Source organism: Lissotriton vulgaris, chromosome 7, assembly GCF_964263255.1.
Source record: "Lissotriton vulgaris chromosome 7, aLisVul1.2, whole genome shotgun sequence".
Lineage (NCBI taxonomy): Eukaryota > Metazoa > Chordata > Amphibia > Caudata > Salamandridae > Lissotriton > Lissotriton vulgaris.
Genome location: NC_141695.1, coordinates 354,065,425 through 354,082,745, shown reverse-complemented (window position 1 = coordinate 354,082,745; position 17,321 = coordinate 354,065,425).

The following is a 17,321-nucleotide window of genomic DNA, read 5'->3' as shown; positions in this document are numbered from 1 at the left end:
TTGCCTTATTTATTTTTTTATTTTGTGTCTGTATTTTTCAATGGTAATGTTATTATGCTTGAAGGTTTATTTGTTCACATAAAGTTATACTTCATTCATTTTTAATTTTTTCTTTTTGTATTTTTTTATAAACCATGTTAAAGTATCTAAATATGTGTGATCTCAATATTATGTCACTTATCCAACAAAATTTAACATGGAGATCTTTGACAAAGTGATCAACGACATTCAAGATAAGTTAAGCAATAAATTAACTCACCCCCCCATCCATTACAAGGCTCTAGCCCCATTGTGATCACCATACAACAACCACTCCTTCCCTCACCTACCTTCACCACCCTCCTGTGCAATGTAGTCTTGCTATCACCCGTGGCAGCACTACAACCCTGTCTGCTTTAGCCACCACCCCAAATGAATATTGGCAATATTCCAATAAGCCGCATTTACACAGTACAGAACATAAAATCTCCTACACAAGCTAACATCTCCTTGACTACTCCGATCCACAATTATAAATGGAACATATTTTTCAACTCTGCACGAAAATTAACAACGCAATCGATTTTCTGACATCATCAAGCAGTTTGCCATGCCAACCGATGATAAACTTCCCACAACTTAAGTTAGTACACTTTGCTTCCACGACAATTCTCATGCCAGTCAGAATTAAATCCAGACCACCCTCATTTCCTTCAAATCCCTAATACTTCTTCTTACCATACCAAAATGAACGTGCAATTGACCAGGCATTGAATTGCAAGCCATTACCATATTTCATGATAGGGCCAAATAGATAATATCTCTACTCTCCGCACAAAAACTCTTGTATGTCTCCTAATCAAATGACAGCACCTTCAATTTCTGGTCCAAAGTCTATAGTAGACAAAAAAAATTACGGCTGAGGGCTGAATTCATTTGCACATACAAAATAAAATAACATCTATACTACTATTATAAAGAGAGAACACAAACCTTTGAGCCAGGTAAACTCGGGAACCACAGCGCTAATCCACACACCCGATACATCGTAGAAATTGTCAGGGTGTGCAGAAGGACATAGGCTATAAAAAAAAATGTAAAAACGTAAATTTAAAAATATAACTTAAAAAAAAGTAGTGCCCCGAAAGTAGGGCCGGCCGCGACTCTGCACTGGCCGCGACCTAGCGCTGGCCGCGACGTGCGTGATGACGAGGAGGAGCGGCGGACATGGCGCAGCGGTGAAGTGAGGAGCGCGGGGAGAAGCGGCGGCTCAGGTTTGTCATGACGAGGAGGAGCGGCGGACATGGAGGGGCGGTGAAGTGAGGAGCACGGGGAGGAGCGGCGGCTCAGGTAAGGTAAAGGGACACATTGGAGTCGGGCGGGAGCGGGTGCGCACAGAGGGACGGGCGGGAGCCCTTCCTGCACGCAAGCCTAAAGGGACACATTGGAGTCGGGGAGGGAGGAGGTTGGGGTGGGAGCCGGTGGGCACAGAGGGACGGGTAGGAGCCCTTAGTGCACGCAAGCCTCAAATGCTGGCTCCAGCCCCCTTCTGCCCCGGGCAACGCTGGGGCGGGCTGCTAGTAAATGTATAAGTGAAAAAAATTACTACTCAAACTAGAACACTGCGACCTTCAATGGCCCTAACCCCAATCGTGCTAGCCTCATAAGGTCAATACTAACTAATTTTAGTTACCAAGCAAATCAAAAATCTCTATTTGTGCCCACAGTGAGTAGCTAGTCACTTATTCAAAAGGTACATCCTCTCCTTGTCAGCTCCTGCAACTAGGTTACCATCTAACACACAGAGCAGGATTACGATCACGGTTGAATACCCTCCGACATTCAGTCTGATGCTTTCAAACCAATATTGACAGATATTAGTGCCTTTTTTGGGGGCAAACTGTTAAGGTATATATCAACAGGCACAGCTCCTCTTGCCGAATTTAGTAGGGGGCTTATTTTATCATTGTATCAAACCTGACAGAGCACCACTTCAAGGAGCCAACTTAGGGGTTGATTACGATGGCGGACGGAAGGACGTCCGCCGGTCTTGAGTGAACAGAAAATGCCTTTTTTCCGTCCGCCAGCCGCTGACAGTCCGTCCGCCATATTAGGATGGGAAGCACTGCCAAATTCCCGTACGCCGCGGAAGGACAAGCACCGCCACGCAAACACACCCGACCCCGCGGCGGACGTAACCAATCCAGAGAGACCGCCGTACGGAATGACGTCTCGACCGTCCCCGAGATTACGAATGCGGAAAAGACACAGCAAATCACAGCCTGAACACGGCGGAATCACCTCAGCGGAGAGGCAAATTATTGTACAGATACCCACCACAGGCAGCTCGCCGTCATGGACCCAGCTCTAAACGCATTTCCGATACTCTTCTTGCTCCACCACCAGCAAGTCATGGAAGGTCGCCGCCGACGACGGAGGTAGGCCAACACACCAATCGCTGTCCGAAGGGGAGGACCCGCCTGGGCCGTGACGTGGGGAGGGGGAGGTGCATGTTGTGCAAACAGCATTTACGATAGTACCAATATATCAACAATGATAAGAGACAACCAATAATGACACAGAGAAACCACTACACAGGAGTAACTAGCTTTAATTAAACAAAATAGGGATATACTCCCACAGTAGCCAGGAGCAGGGGAACTGGATAGGACCGAGCAGGTACATCTGAGGCAGCACATGAGAGGGGCACAGAGCATCAACAGTCCATGGCACAGAGCAGGTACATCTGAGGCAGCACATCAGAGGGGCACAGAGCATCAACAGTCCATGGTACAGAACAGAGCTGGTACATCTGAGGCAGCACATGAGAGGGGCACAGAGCATCAACAGTCCATGGCAAGGCACAGAGCAGGTTCATATGAGGCAGCACATGAGAGGGGCACAGAGCATCAACAGTCCATGGTACAGAACAGAGCAGGTACATCTGAGGCAGCACATGAGAGGGGTTAAGTGCATCAACAGTCCATGGCAAGGCACAGAGCAGGTACATCTGAGGCAGCACATGAGAGGGGCACAGAGCATCAACAGTCCAAGACACAGAGCAGGTACATCTGAGGCAGCACATGAGAGGGGCACAGAGCATCAACAGTCCATGGCAAGGCACAGAGCAGGTACATCTGAGGCAGCACATGAGAGGGGTTACGTCCATCAACAGTCCATGGCACAGAGCAGGTACATCTGAGGCAGCACATGAGAGGGGTTACGTGCATCAACAGTCCATGGCACAGAGCAGGTACATCTGAGGCAGCACTTGAGAGGGGCACAGAGTATCAACAGTCCATGGCAAGGCACTGAGCAGGTACATCTGAGGCAGCACATGAGAGGGGCACAGAGCATCAACAGTCCATGGCACAGAGCAGGTACATCTGAGGCAGCACATGAGAGGGGCACAGAGCATCAACAGTCCATGGCTCAGAGCAGGTACATCTGAGGCAGCACATGAGAGGGGCACAGACATCAACAGTCCATGGCACAGAGCAGGTACATCTGAGGCAGCACATGAGAGGGGCACAGAGTATCAACTGTCCATGGTGCAGAACAGAGCAGGTACATCTGAGGCAGCACATGAGAGGGGTTAAGTGCATCAACAGTCCATGGCAAGGCACAGAGCTAAGCATGGGCGGAAAATCCGTTTCGCTCGCGGATTTTGCGGATTTTCGGTAAATTCGCAATCCGCGAGATTCGCGAATCTCCCGCAAAATCCGCAAATCCGCGAGCAGCGGATTTTATGGCTTGCTCGCACTGTTCGCGTGAGTTCGCGGCTTCCCAGTACAACTTCGCGCCCCGCGAATAAGCGCTAAATTGCAGAAATACGATCTTAGCAAAACTGAAACTACTTACCAGGTTCAAAAGTTCAAGCTCATCATTAGTAGCCATTTCCTGTAGTGCTTCCTGAGGGGCCCCTCCAGAGTTCAGTTGCCAGTTGCAACTATTATGTGACCCTGCTCTGAACCTCAGAATAGTTACACATATGCCACAAAGGTCCTGAATTACAGCTAAGGGAGACAAGCAGGAGCCAGGCTGGAAGTTCAAATCCATTAATCAGCCCCTAATTCATTATTGTCAGTTGGGGCAGGGCAGGTGTTGTAACTAATTTTGCAACAATGAAAGCACTTAGCAAGTGCAAAAGATCACTAATCAGGAAGCACTAAGGAAGCAGGTGCCAGCTAAAAAAATGTTCTGTGACACATTAATCAGCCCCAAATTAATTCAGGTCACTTGAGGGAGGGAAGGTGTGCTTTGCTTTGCCACAATAATGTACACTGACTGGACAACCAGAGGGTGCTGTGATGAAACAGAGGGTGGCATGGGTGGGCCAGAGGGTGGCATGAGTAGTCAGAGAGTGGCAGTGGTGACAGAGAGTGGCAAACACAAAAAAAAAATCCGCAAATTCGCGAGAATTCGCGGATTTTGCGGATTGCGAGTTCGCAAATCCGCAAAATTCGCAAACGCGAGATTCGCAAAATTCGCCCATGCTTACACAGAGCAGGTACATCTGAGGCAGCACATGAGAGGGGCACAGAGCATCAACAGTCCATGGCACAGAGCAGGTACATCTGAGGAAGCACATGATAGGGGCACAGAGCATCAACAGTCCATGGCAAGGCACAGAGCAGGTACATCTGAGGCAGCACATGAGAGGGGCACAGAGCATCAACAGTCCATGGCACAGAGCAGGTACATCTGAGGCAGCACATAGGAGAAGCACAGAGCATCAACAGTCCATGGCAAGGCACAGAGCAGGTACATCTGAGGCAGCACATGAGAGGGATTAAGTGCATCAACAGTCCATGGCACAGAGCAGGTATATCTGTGGCAGCACATGAGAGGGGCACAGAGCATCAACAGTCCATGGCAAGGCACAGAGCAGGTACATCTGAGGCAGCACATGAGAGGGGCACAGAGCATCAACAGTCCATGGCACAGAACAGAGCAGGTACATCTGAGGCAGCAGATGAGAGGGGTTAAGTGCATCAACAGTCCATGGCAAGGCACAGAGCAGGTACATCTGAGGCAGCACATGAGAGGGGTTACGTGCATCAACAGTCCATGGCACAGAGCAGGTACATCTGAGGCAGCACTTGAGAGGGGCACAGAGTATCAACAGTCCATGGCAAGGCACTGAGCAGGTACATATGAGGCAGCACATGAGAGGGGCACAGAGCATCAACAGTCCATGGCACAGAGCAGGTACATCTGAGGCAGCACATGAGAGGGGCACAGAGCATCAACAGTCCATGGCACAGAGCAGGTACATCTGAGGCAGCACATGAGAGGGGCACAGACATCAACAGTCCATGGCACAGAGCTGGTACATCTGAGGCAGCACATGAGAGGGGCACAGAGCATCAACTGTCCATGGTACAGAACAGAGCAGGTACATCTGAGGCAGCACATGAGAGGGGTTAAGTGCATCAACAGTCCATGGCAAGGCACAGAGCAGGTACATCTGAGGCAGCACATGAGAAGGGCACAGAGCATCAACAGTCCATGGCACAGAGCAGGTACATCTGAGGAAGCACATGATAGGGGCACAGAGCATCAACAGTCCATGGCAAGGCACAGAGCAGGTACATCTGAGGCAGCACATGAGAGGGGCACAGAGCATCAACAGTCCATGGCACAGAGCAGGTACATCTGAGGCAGCACATAGGAGGGGCACAGAGCATCAACAGTCCATGGCAAGGCACAGAGCAGGTACATCTGAGGCAGCACATGAGAGGGGCACAGAGCATCAACAGTCCATGGCACAGAGCAGGTACATCTGAGGCAGCACATGAGAGGGGCACAGACATCAACAGTCCATGGCACAGAGCAGGTACATCTGAGGCAGCACATGAGAGGGGCACAGAGCATCAACTATCCATGGTACAGAACAGAGCAGGTACATCTGGGGCAGCACATGAGAGGGGTTAAGTGCATCAACAGTCCATGGCAAGGCACAGAGCAGGTACATCTGAGGCAGCACATGAGAGGGGCACAGAGCATCAACAGTCCATGGCACAGAGCAGGTACATCTGAGGAAGCACATGATAGGGGCACAGAGCATCAACAGTCCATGGCAAGGCACAGAGCAGGTACATCTGAGGCAGCACATGAGAGGGGCACAGAGCATCAACAGTCCATGGCACAGAGCAGGTACATCTGAAGCAGCACATAGGAGGGGCACAGAGCATCAACAGTCCATGGCAAGGCACAGAGCAGGTACATCTGAGGCAGCACATGAGAGGGGTTAAGTGCATCAACAGTCCATGGCACAGAGCAGGTACATCTGCGGCAGCACATGAGAGGAGCACAGAGCATCAACAGTCCATGGCAAGGCACAGAGCAGGTACATCTGAGGCAGCACATGAGAGGGGCACAGAGCATCAACAGTCCATGGCACAGAACAGAGCAGGTACATCTGAGGCAGCACATGAGAGGGGTTAAGTGCATCAACAGTCCATCGCAAGGCACAGAGCAGGTACATCTGAGGCAGCACATGAGAGGGGTTACGTGCATCAACAGTCCATGGCACAGAGCAGGTACATCTGAGGCAGCACTTGAGAGGGGCACAGAGTATCAACAGTCCATGGCAAGGCACTGAGCAGGTACATCTGAGGCAGCACATGAGAGGGGCACAGAGCATCAACAGTCCATGGCACAGAGCAGGTACATCTGAGGCAGCACATGAGAGGGGCACAGAGCATCAACAGTCCATGGCACAGAGCAGGTACATCTGAGGCAGCACATGAGAGGGGTACAGACATCAACAGTCCATGGCACAGAGCAGGTACATCTGAGGCAGCACATGAGAGGGGCACAGAGCATCAACTGTCCATGGTACAGAACAGAGCAGGTACATCTGAGGCAGCAAATGAGAGGGGTTAAGTGCATCAACAGTCCATGGCAAGGCACAGAGCAGGTACATCTGAGGCAGCACATGAGAGGGGCACAGAGCATCAACAGTCCATGGTACAGAGCAGGTACAACTGAGGAAGCACATGATAGGGGCACAGAGCATCAACAGACCATGCCAAGGCACAGAGCAGGTACATCTGAGGCAGCACATGAGAGGGGCACAGAGCATCAACAGTCCATGGCACAGAGCAGGTACATCTGAGGCAGCACATAGGAGGGGCACAGAGCATCAACAGTCCATGGCAAGGCACAGAGCAGGTACATCTGAGGCAGCACATGAGAGGGGTTAAGTGCATCAACAGTCCATGGCACAGAGCAGGTACATCTGCGGCAGCACATGAGAGGGGCACAGAGCATCAACAGTCCATGGCAAGGCACAGAGCAGGTACATCTGAGGCAGCACATGAGAGGGGCACAGAGCATCAACAGTCCATGGCACAGAACAGAGCAGGTACATCTGAGGCAGCAGATGAGAGGGGTTAAGTGCATCAACAGTCCATGGCAAGGCACAGAGCAGGTGCATCTGAGGCAGCACATGAGAGGGGCACAGAGCATCAACAGTTCATGGCACAGAGAAGGTACATATGAGGCAGCACATGAAAGGGGCACAGAGCGTCAACAGTCCATGGCAAGGCACAGAGCAGGTAGATCTGAGGCAGCACATGAGAGGGGTTAAGTGCATCAACAGTCCATGGCACAGAGCAGGTACATCTGAGGCAGCACATGAGAGGGGCACAGAACAGAGCAGGTACATCAAAGGCAGCACAAGAGAGGGGCTCAGAGCATCAACAGTCCATGGCAAGGCACAGAGCAGGTACATCTGAGGCAGCACATGAGAGGGGCAAAGAGCATCAACAGTCTATGGTACAGAACAGCTACATCTGATGTAGCACAAAGACGTGTGTCCTGCACAACGTCCCATGGACAAGAATAATGCAAGGGTGGTCACAATGTACATTCCAGACACCAACTACAATCACATATCAGTGAAGTGAACTTCACCTCACAGCACAGAATCAGGTGGACTGTGTGACCTAGGAGCTCCGGACACAGTGGCAGGATCTGATACAGGATTGGGAGAGATAGCCACAGTACTACTGACTGACACATGAGCCACAGACCCAGACATACCACCAGCACCAGTAACAGGAGTGTGACACACGGCCACACATCTAGTGACTGACACATGAGCCATAGACCCAGACACACCACCAGCACCAGTAACAGGAGTGTGAGAAACAGCCACAGATCTACTGACTGACACATGAGCCATAGACCCAGACTGTTAGAATTGGGGGTCTCTGGTTGGCGCAAGTTTTCACTTGTGACAAGCAGGGACCCTCTTCTCTAAGGGCGAAGGATGACCCCTTATGATTACCCTTGCTCACCCTCTAGGTGCGTGGCTTGAGCTGCCAAGGCTATTCTTCAGGCGTTATTCAGTTAAGCATTTGTAATCACACACACAGTAACATGTACCAATCCCCCCACAAATGGACACCAGGCTGTGAATATATAAAAATACAATTCTTTATGTAAAAATATATATATATATGCAGTTCAGACTTATGACAAGACCAATATAACGTTTACTTAGGTAAGGCCACAGATTGTAAATAGGCAAAGCTTTTCTTCTTGGTTCTAGGTCGCAAAAAGGTTTCTTTTCACTTCAAAATAGTTCTCTTAGTTCCAGTTACTTTAATCTTGCTTCCTGCGCAGGTTCTAGGGACCTCAGGCCACTCTTAGGCCTTCTGTGCGCTTCGCAGCGCTCAGCTCGCTCTCTCCGCTGAAATAGACCGGAGCCCTACCGCGACCCACGCATCTAGCGTGAGCAAGCCTTCGCCGCGTACGGCCCTTCCCGGCGGCTCGGGACATAGGTGCAGGCAGAGCTTGGAGCGAGCCGGGCTGAACAGTGCGGGTCGTGCGGCGGGAGGGTTCGGAGGAGCAGGGCGCTTGTCAGAGGGGCTGGGGGCAGAGATAGAAGGACGGCAGTGCTACGCTCGCTCCCACTCACCCGCAAGGACTCTCGTGGGGGCGTAGACTTCCTCCTCCAGCGCTCTTGATGCGCACAGCCTCGATGACGGGGAAAGAACAAGTTGCGGGCCCCAAGCCTGGTACAGGAATCTTCCGATGAACGTTGCGGTTGCTTGGTGAGAGTCGGCACAGGTTAGTGCGACTCAGGCGATGGGGGGCACTTCTGGATCCTGACGTCAGCGGCGGATGCAATCAGGCAGGCGCGGCCCACGACCCTCAGTACCGCGGTGCGGGGGTCTCCACAGCGGGGGCGGGGGCGGCGCGGCCTGATCAGTCCCTGAGATAGCGAAGCAGGGTCAAAGGGCACGGCCCGTGCAGCTGTAGACCCGGCGTGGAGAGGAATTCTGGCGGGAGGGGTGAGAGCGCTTCAGCGCGCTCCAGTAGCTGGCAAGGGGCAGAGGAGTAGGAAGCCTAGCCCGGGGGCAGAGAGTGACTCCGATCGGAGCGAGGCTCTCACAGGGACAAAGGCAGGCAAGCTCCCGAGTGCCACAGCCCTAGGAGGGGGCGATGAGGGGCGCAGTCTGGTTCCGGCGGGATGCACGCACGGCTCGAATGTCAGGACGAGCAAAAGCACCAAGAACCCACTAGTCCTGGGGTGCAGATCAGGGGGCAAGCTCCAACAAGCCCTTGGAGAATGTTTCAAGCACAAGTCAGCAACGTCTTTGTAAAGTCTTCTCCTCTCCTTTCTCAGCAAGGCAAGCAGCAGGCCAGTCCTCCCAGCGTCTTCTTCTCCTTCTAGTCGGGCAGAGGTTCCTTGTGGGAAACAGGATTCTGATTTACAAGGAGCAGGGCTCCTACTTTTATACAGCATTTCTTTTGTCTTTTCAGGCCTGGGGGGCCTTTGCATAGCTTCATTCAGTCTCTGAGCACTTGCTGGGTGTACTTCTGGCTTCTGCTTTCAGTGTGAGGGGCAGGCACATCAGACGCTCCACAGGAGGTGGAGCCAGCATTGTGTGGACAAGGGCAGCCAGGAGTATCTTGATGACAGTGCTTCGCCCTTCCTGGGCCAGGTGCCGGCTGGGTCATCAGTCGCTCCCCAGGGGGTGGAGCCAGCATTGTGGTGGCAGAGCACAGCCTGATTAAGAGTCCAGGGGCACTCCTACCTCCCACTAAGGTGTAATCCTTGCATTCATCACCTGTCATCCCCCAGCCCTGTCACTCACACAACCCAGAGAGCCAGATACACATACCAGCAGAGGCGGGCTGAAATGGTTAGGCAAGCAAATGCTAACTTTCTAAAAGTGGCATTTGCAAACACAGGAAATTAAAATAAACTTTACTAAAAGAAGTATTTTATTATTCTGAGTTCAGGCATACTAAACATTAATTTCTACCATGTTCCCTGAGCCTGCTGGGATTATAGAGTGTAATAATTCCAGCAGCCCATCTGGCCTAAAGGGGACAGGCAGTGAAAAACTAATTTGGCAGTAATTCACTATTAGGACATGCCACACACATCAGGGCTTGTCCTACCTTGCACTTACAATGCACCCTGCCCTAGGGCCTACCATAGGGGTGACTAATATGAAGGTAAGGGAAGGTTTTAGAGGCTGGCAAGTGTGTGCACCTGCCCAGCCAGCATGACAGTACCAGACTGCACGCAGGTTCTGCAATGGCAGACCCTAGACACATTTTAAAAGGCTGCTTCTCTGGGTGGCGCAACCAGCGCTGCAGGCCCACTAGCAGTATTGGCATTTACATGCCCTGGCACTGCTGGTGCACTTTACTGGGGACTGATAGTAAATCCAATGAACCAATCAGGAATATCAATCACAGTTACACTTTACATAGGGAGCACTTGCACTGCGGCACGGATTGGCCGTGGTGCAGTGCCCTGAGCGGCGGACACCAGCGAAAACATCTGAGGCACATCAGCAAAAAGTGGAAGGGAAACTCACGCCAAGGTGCCAGGTCTAACACAGACACAATGGCAGCACCAGATACAGGAGTGTGAGACACAGCCACAGATCTACTTACTGACACATGAGCCATAGACCTATATACACTGCCAGGACATGTCCCTGTACAGTGTCCAACAAATAACATTCCAGCATCTGATACATGATAGTGGCGGACACACACAGTGCCAGTACCTGAAACAGGAGAGGGCACAACTGACACAGTGCTACTACATGAGGCATGACAGCAAACAACAGACACTGTGCCACTATCTGACACATGAGAGTGAACTGCAGCTGACCCACTAGGACTACTGAAATGATGAGCCGAAGGGCTGTATGGTCCAGGAGGCAGGGTGGCTCTGGGAGCCGGGGACAGCTGTACTGGAGCGACATTGGGTTTGCCTTGGGATAACTACTTGAGGCGGATGGCTGTGTGCCATGTGAATCCCTGTCCCCCAACACCCCTTGAGGATCCTCTGTGTCAACTCCAGGGTGGCTGATGTTGGGTCCTGTGAAAGATTTTCCTGTCCAAGGGGATGGTGTCTGTGGCCTCCGTGCCCTGTCTTGCTGCCTGTCCCTGCTCCTAGTGCTATACCCAGAAAACAAGGACCGGTCAGAAATGTCAATCTCCCCTGAGACAACAAGTGGTGTGGAAGGGGGAACAGAAGTAGAACCGTGGCCATGCGACTGTTGAATGGCTGCAGACACTGTGTTGGATAATGACTGTACAGTCCTGTGGAGTCCAGCAGCATCGCCATGCATCCCCTCCATGAATGCTACCACCTACCCTAACTTCCTATCGTGGTCTAGGAATGCATTAGTCATGGATGTTTGCCCTATATACAGCTGTTGCAGTAGATCAACCGCCTCAGCACAGAGGGCAGTTTGTGTCACTGAAGGTGTAGATTGCCCACTCCCTGTGTCTACCAACAGTGCTGACTCACCACCACTGTCTGAAGATGAGGATGATGGTGACTCCACATGCGAGTCCTCAGGGACAGGCCTGTCCCCCTCTCTGGGGCTGCTCTCCTCTGCCTCAATCTGCGTCTGTGTGGTCTCAGAATCCGATGCATTGCCACCACTGACCTCAATCGTTTGTGGCTCAGTGCGCTCGTCCAAAGCTGAAAGAAACATAGGAAAGAGGTATACATAAGTGACCATCTCACGTACAGCACAAAGTAATCAGAACTTTCTTGACTGATGAACAACATGTAGCAACCATCCTGAACACGAGCCACCCCTAGCAGACATTATCATGTCAAAGAGGGTGCCTCGGAAACATGTACCCGCAAAAACCTTGCAAAGTGCATGCAGACCACCACACATGTGATGCCATGGGTCCACAGACCTCAACGGCATGTCCTGTGACCCTGCACTACATTGCAACTGGTCTGTCCACCTGTCTGACATGGATGCTAATGGTCACTCAGCAAATGGCACCAACATGCAATTGCAACACCACATACATACACACCATGGATGTCACTACTGTGTGTGAGTGGAATAACATGCATGCTCACACAAGTCACAAACGCTATCACTGTGCTTACCGCTAGTTTGCTGATGCTGCTCCCCTCTCAACCGGGCGGACAGGTCAGGATGCGTCACTGCAATTATACGGAGCATCAGAGGGGTCATGGTGCGTCGTGTAAGCTGGGATGTACGTGGAATCTGCCCAAGTGTCATCTCCGCCACATTCTTGCTGAGCTTGGAGATGTCGTCCCAGCGCTTGTGGCAGTGTGTGTGTCGCCTATTACACACCCCCACTGCCCGTACATCACTTGCTATGGACCTCCACACGGCCTTGCGAAGGTGCAGCTAGCATGATGGGAGACAAGAGGGGGCAAGTCACTGGACAGTTGGCCAGTCACACAGATAGGGGCAACACGTATCTGTCAGCAGCCATGCACCTTCCGACATATGTGTTGGGCCCACAGCACACAGCCAAGATTGCAGAAGCCAGGAGTCAGTGACCACCTCATGCACACCAACATGTCCCCAACTGCTCTTACCACCTGTCCGGGGGCGCCGTAGAGCCGTTGAAAGTTGCGGAGCACACCGTCCATGAGGACATCCAGCTCCACTGCGGTGAAGGGACGAGACCGGATCTCTTTGACTCTCGACATGGCAAGATCCCGGAGTATGGCACAACAGCAGCAGTTGCCGGAGTGCTCAGCAGCAGCAAGTAGAGGTGATGGGTGCAGGCAGCAGTTGTTGGAGTGCTCAGCAGCAGCAAGTAGAGGTGATGGGTGCAGGCAGCAGTGGCTGGGAGCAGTGGATGTGTGCTGCTAAAATCCACACATATATAGGGCCCAGAGCTGATATCAGTGGCACACGTCTGCAGCAATTGGTTTTCCCGAACTGTCTCATTTAAAATTGTCCAATGACTCGACCTGCTGTGGCGGTGTACGGCTTCCTTTTTTAAAAAAAAATATTTTTATTTGGATTTTTCCCCATTTTATGTTTGTACAGGGCACACATATACATACAGGGTAACAGAAATTAACATATAAGATAATATAACATAACAGGTTAATCCAGATCATATAATCCAACAGTATATCTTAAGCTATACAGTATAAAGAGGCATAAACAATAACATTACAGTCCTAATATAACTTCATCAGATACAGTCAAAACATATGAATCTGAAATCAAACAAGAAAATTAAGTCGTTGAGGCACTGCTTTTAGTACCTCCTACCCTGGATCTATGTCTCTCCATCTTTGAATAGGTTCCCATATTTCCTTACCTATTTTCTTACCATTTGCACCTTTCCTAGCATAAAATGCTTTTTCAAGATTATACATAGTCAATAGCTTCGTTAACCATTGATGGAATGTGGGTGGTATACGGTCCAACCAAGCTGTGACAATACATAGTCTCAGAACAGCCATAGCCAAGAATATGAAATATTCATAAGGTACCTGGGTAGCACTCTGATTTATTCCAAACATCACCACTGCTGGTGTAAGTGTGATTTCTATCCTTAATGAATTTTAAAAAAAAGTTCAATTTCATCACAGGTGGTTTTTAAATTGGTACACGTCGCGAGCATATGGACAAGATCAGCTTCATCACTATCACATCTTGGACATGAAATTCCAGCTGTACCTCCCCATTGCGCTATCCTGGCGGGTGTGTGATATAGTAAGTAAAGGGTCTTATAATGTTGTGCCTGGAGTGGTGCTGAACACAGGGGTTTCTGACCTAATTCCAATGATCTATGAAAACATTTCCTCTCAACCCCCAGTTTCTGTGTCCACTTATTCTCAAACTTTTCCAAATCATCAGCTTGATGCTCTATCAACTCAGAGTAAAATCTTCTTATTGTACCCTCTGTGCCATTCTCTATAATGTCCAGAATGGTATTCGAGTTAAATCCCGCCAACCCTCCAGTTTTTGTCGTCATAAATCTCCTCATTTGCAGATACTTAAAAAAATGAGTTGAATCCAAACCATATATTGCCTGCAAACCAATAAATTGCATTACCCCCTGTGCTCCCATAATATCCCCCATCTTCATAATCCCGCGTCTTGCCCAATCATTAAAAACCACCCCTGAGAATATATCATCAGGGAGATTAGGATTATTTTTTAACCTAGTGTAAGCATTATATCTACCAAGGCCAAACTTTTTCGCAAATGAAGTCCAAATCCTATGAGCTCCTTTGACTGTTTTAAATTTAGTCCTCTTAAAGTAGCTATGGTCAGTAATTTTCAAGAAAAGATTCTCAGCATGATCTCCTAAAGCCAATGTGTAGATTGCTAGGGTTCCTAACTGATCTTGTCCTTCATTTACTCCCCCTCCTAATAAGCCTGCCATGTATTGAAGGGATGCCGCCCAGTAATATAGTTTTAAGTCTGGCATGGCCCATCCACCACGCTCCCTAGGTAGTGCCATAAATCTCAATCCCCTTCGGGTCTTTCCATGCGACCAAACAAACCGGTTTATCATATGCTCCAGAGTTTTGAACCATTTTGCCTCAAATTATAAAGGTATAGCCCTAAATAGGTATAAAAATTTTGGTAAAAAAATCATATTGATTATATTCGTTCGTCCTACTATTGAAAAATGTATGTTATGTAACATGTCTAGTTCCTTCTTGGCTTTGCTTATTATAGGTGCTATTTTTTCCCTCCACTAATTTGTCTAGATCCGCTGTGATTGTTACCCCTAAATATACTCCACTTTCCACCACCCGATTATCTAAGCAATGTGCTTTACAGTTTTTAATAATCTGTGTTTTCGTGGTGTTGAGAGCGTAACCTGACACTTCTCCAAACTGTTGGGCTTCCATCTCAACCATTGCCATGGCTTCCATAGGTTTAGGAGTCACAATCGCTACGTCGTCGGCGTAGGCCAGAATTTTGCATTGGGTCTCATAAGTGTCTACTGGGCAGATATTATTGTTTAATTCTATGCGGCGTATGTACGGGTCCATATAAAGAGCGAACAGGAGTGGGGAGCAGGGGCACCCCTGTCACGTTCCCCTTTTTATTTTAAATGGAAGTGTATATCCAGCATTTACTCGAATGCGAGCGGTTGGGGCATCATGTAATACCTGCATCGCTCTCACCATTCCCTCTCCAAAGCCCAGCCTCCTCAATATAGACCATACAAAGTCCCAGGAGACCCGATCAAAAGCTTTTTCTGCGTCCAATAACATAATCGCCATCGGTTCTCCTGTTACCTCTGAAGCATCAAGAAGGGTAATGACTTTTCGTATATGATGGGTGGTGCCTCTCCCCGGTATAAACCCGTGTTGGTTAATGCTCACAAGTCTATTGATGACTTTGGCAACTCTAAGAGCCAATGCCTTCGAATATATTTTTGTGTCCGCATTCATCAATGTTATGGGTCTGTATGATCCAGGTTGGTTAGGTGGTTTGCCCTTTTTCAGAATTATGACAATATCTGCCCCTGCCCAGCTTTTCTGGATCGATATCCCTCCCTGCGCCTGCTGCATTGTAGTTATAAGATCCTGTTTAATTGTGTCCCAAAATTTTTTAAAGAATTCCACTGGGATCTGGTCAGGTCCTGCAGCCTTCCCAGAAGGTAGACTAGTCAAGGCAATAAAAATCTCATCGGAACTAAAAGGGTCTTCCAGTCCCTTTGCCTCGTTCGCCAATAACATTGTTACTGGGATATCTCAGAGGTAATCGCCTATCTTAGAGGTATCAGTTGGGTTCTCTTGATTATATAGTGAGGTATAGAATTTTCTAAATACTTCTCTTATTCCCTCTATATCTGAGACTATTATTCCTGCTTCGTCCTGAACCCCGCGCACTTGAGCGGTAAAAACATTCTGCCCAGTTCGTATAGCAAGAGTACGTCCCACAGATTCATTAAACGCCTACCATCTCTCTCTATTTGCTAAGTATGTTTTAGCAGCTTTGTTAGCTATGCTCTCCTGCGCCTCCATCTTTGCCGTAGCTATTTTTATTAATACTTGATCTAGAGGTGCTCCCCTTATAACGTTACTAGTTAACTCGTCCTCTGCTTCTATCACCGCTTTGATGAGGTCTTCATCTTTTTGCCTTTCCCTCCTCCGACTCGCTACACTGAAACTTATTGTCTCCCCTCAAATAGCTGCCTTAAATGCATCCCAGACGTTCCCAACTTCCGTACTACCTCTATTGATATTTAAAAAATCAGTAATCCACTCTTTCATATGGGTAATATATGCCTCATCCTTTAACAGTCCCCTCTCAAATGTCCAAATACGATCCGGTCTTTTACTGCTAAGGCTTACTGTTAGAATAAGAGGGTTATGGTCAGAGATTATACGTGGTAGCTTTTCAATTTTTACTTTTGATTGAAGAGAGTTTGAAGCAAAAAAGTAATCTAACCTACCACATACCCTATGAGGTGCTGAATAATAAGTGAACCCCTGTTTATCAGGATAGATTGTCTCCCATACATCTATCAGAGCATTATTCCTTGCGAGGTTACCTAATGAAAACCAAACTCTCCTTTTTCTACCCTGATACCCCCTATTAGAAGCCAGACCAAGCCCACCTGCCCCATTAATATTAAAATCTCCAGCTAAAATTATAGTTGGTGACCATGTGGACAATTCCATGTCCAAAAAATCGAAGATATCAGGATCATCTTCCGTGGAGCCATATACACACACTAAAGTTAACCACTCCTCATTAATTTTATACTCTATAATGACCCATCTCCCCCATCGATCTTCAAGTTTTCTCCTTAATGTGAGATCCCTTTGTTTGGACAAAATTGCCACACCTCTATTTTTGGCACCCTGCTTCGTGTAGGCTAGTACTTGATATCCCAACTGATCTAACAAATGACCCTGCTCTTCCGCTATATGAGTTTCCTGGAGGCACACCCAAGTCCACATTTAAAGACCTTAGCCACGTTGCCACCCGCTGCCTCTTGGTTCGATCATTTAATCCGCAAACATTTACAGTGTTTATACGTGTACCCATTAATGTACATCAGTTACCTGTCCCAACAAGTTA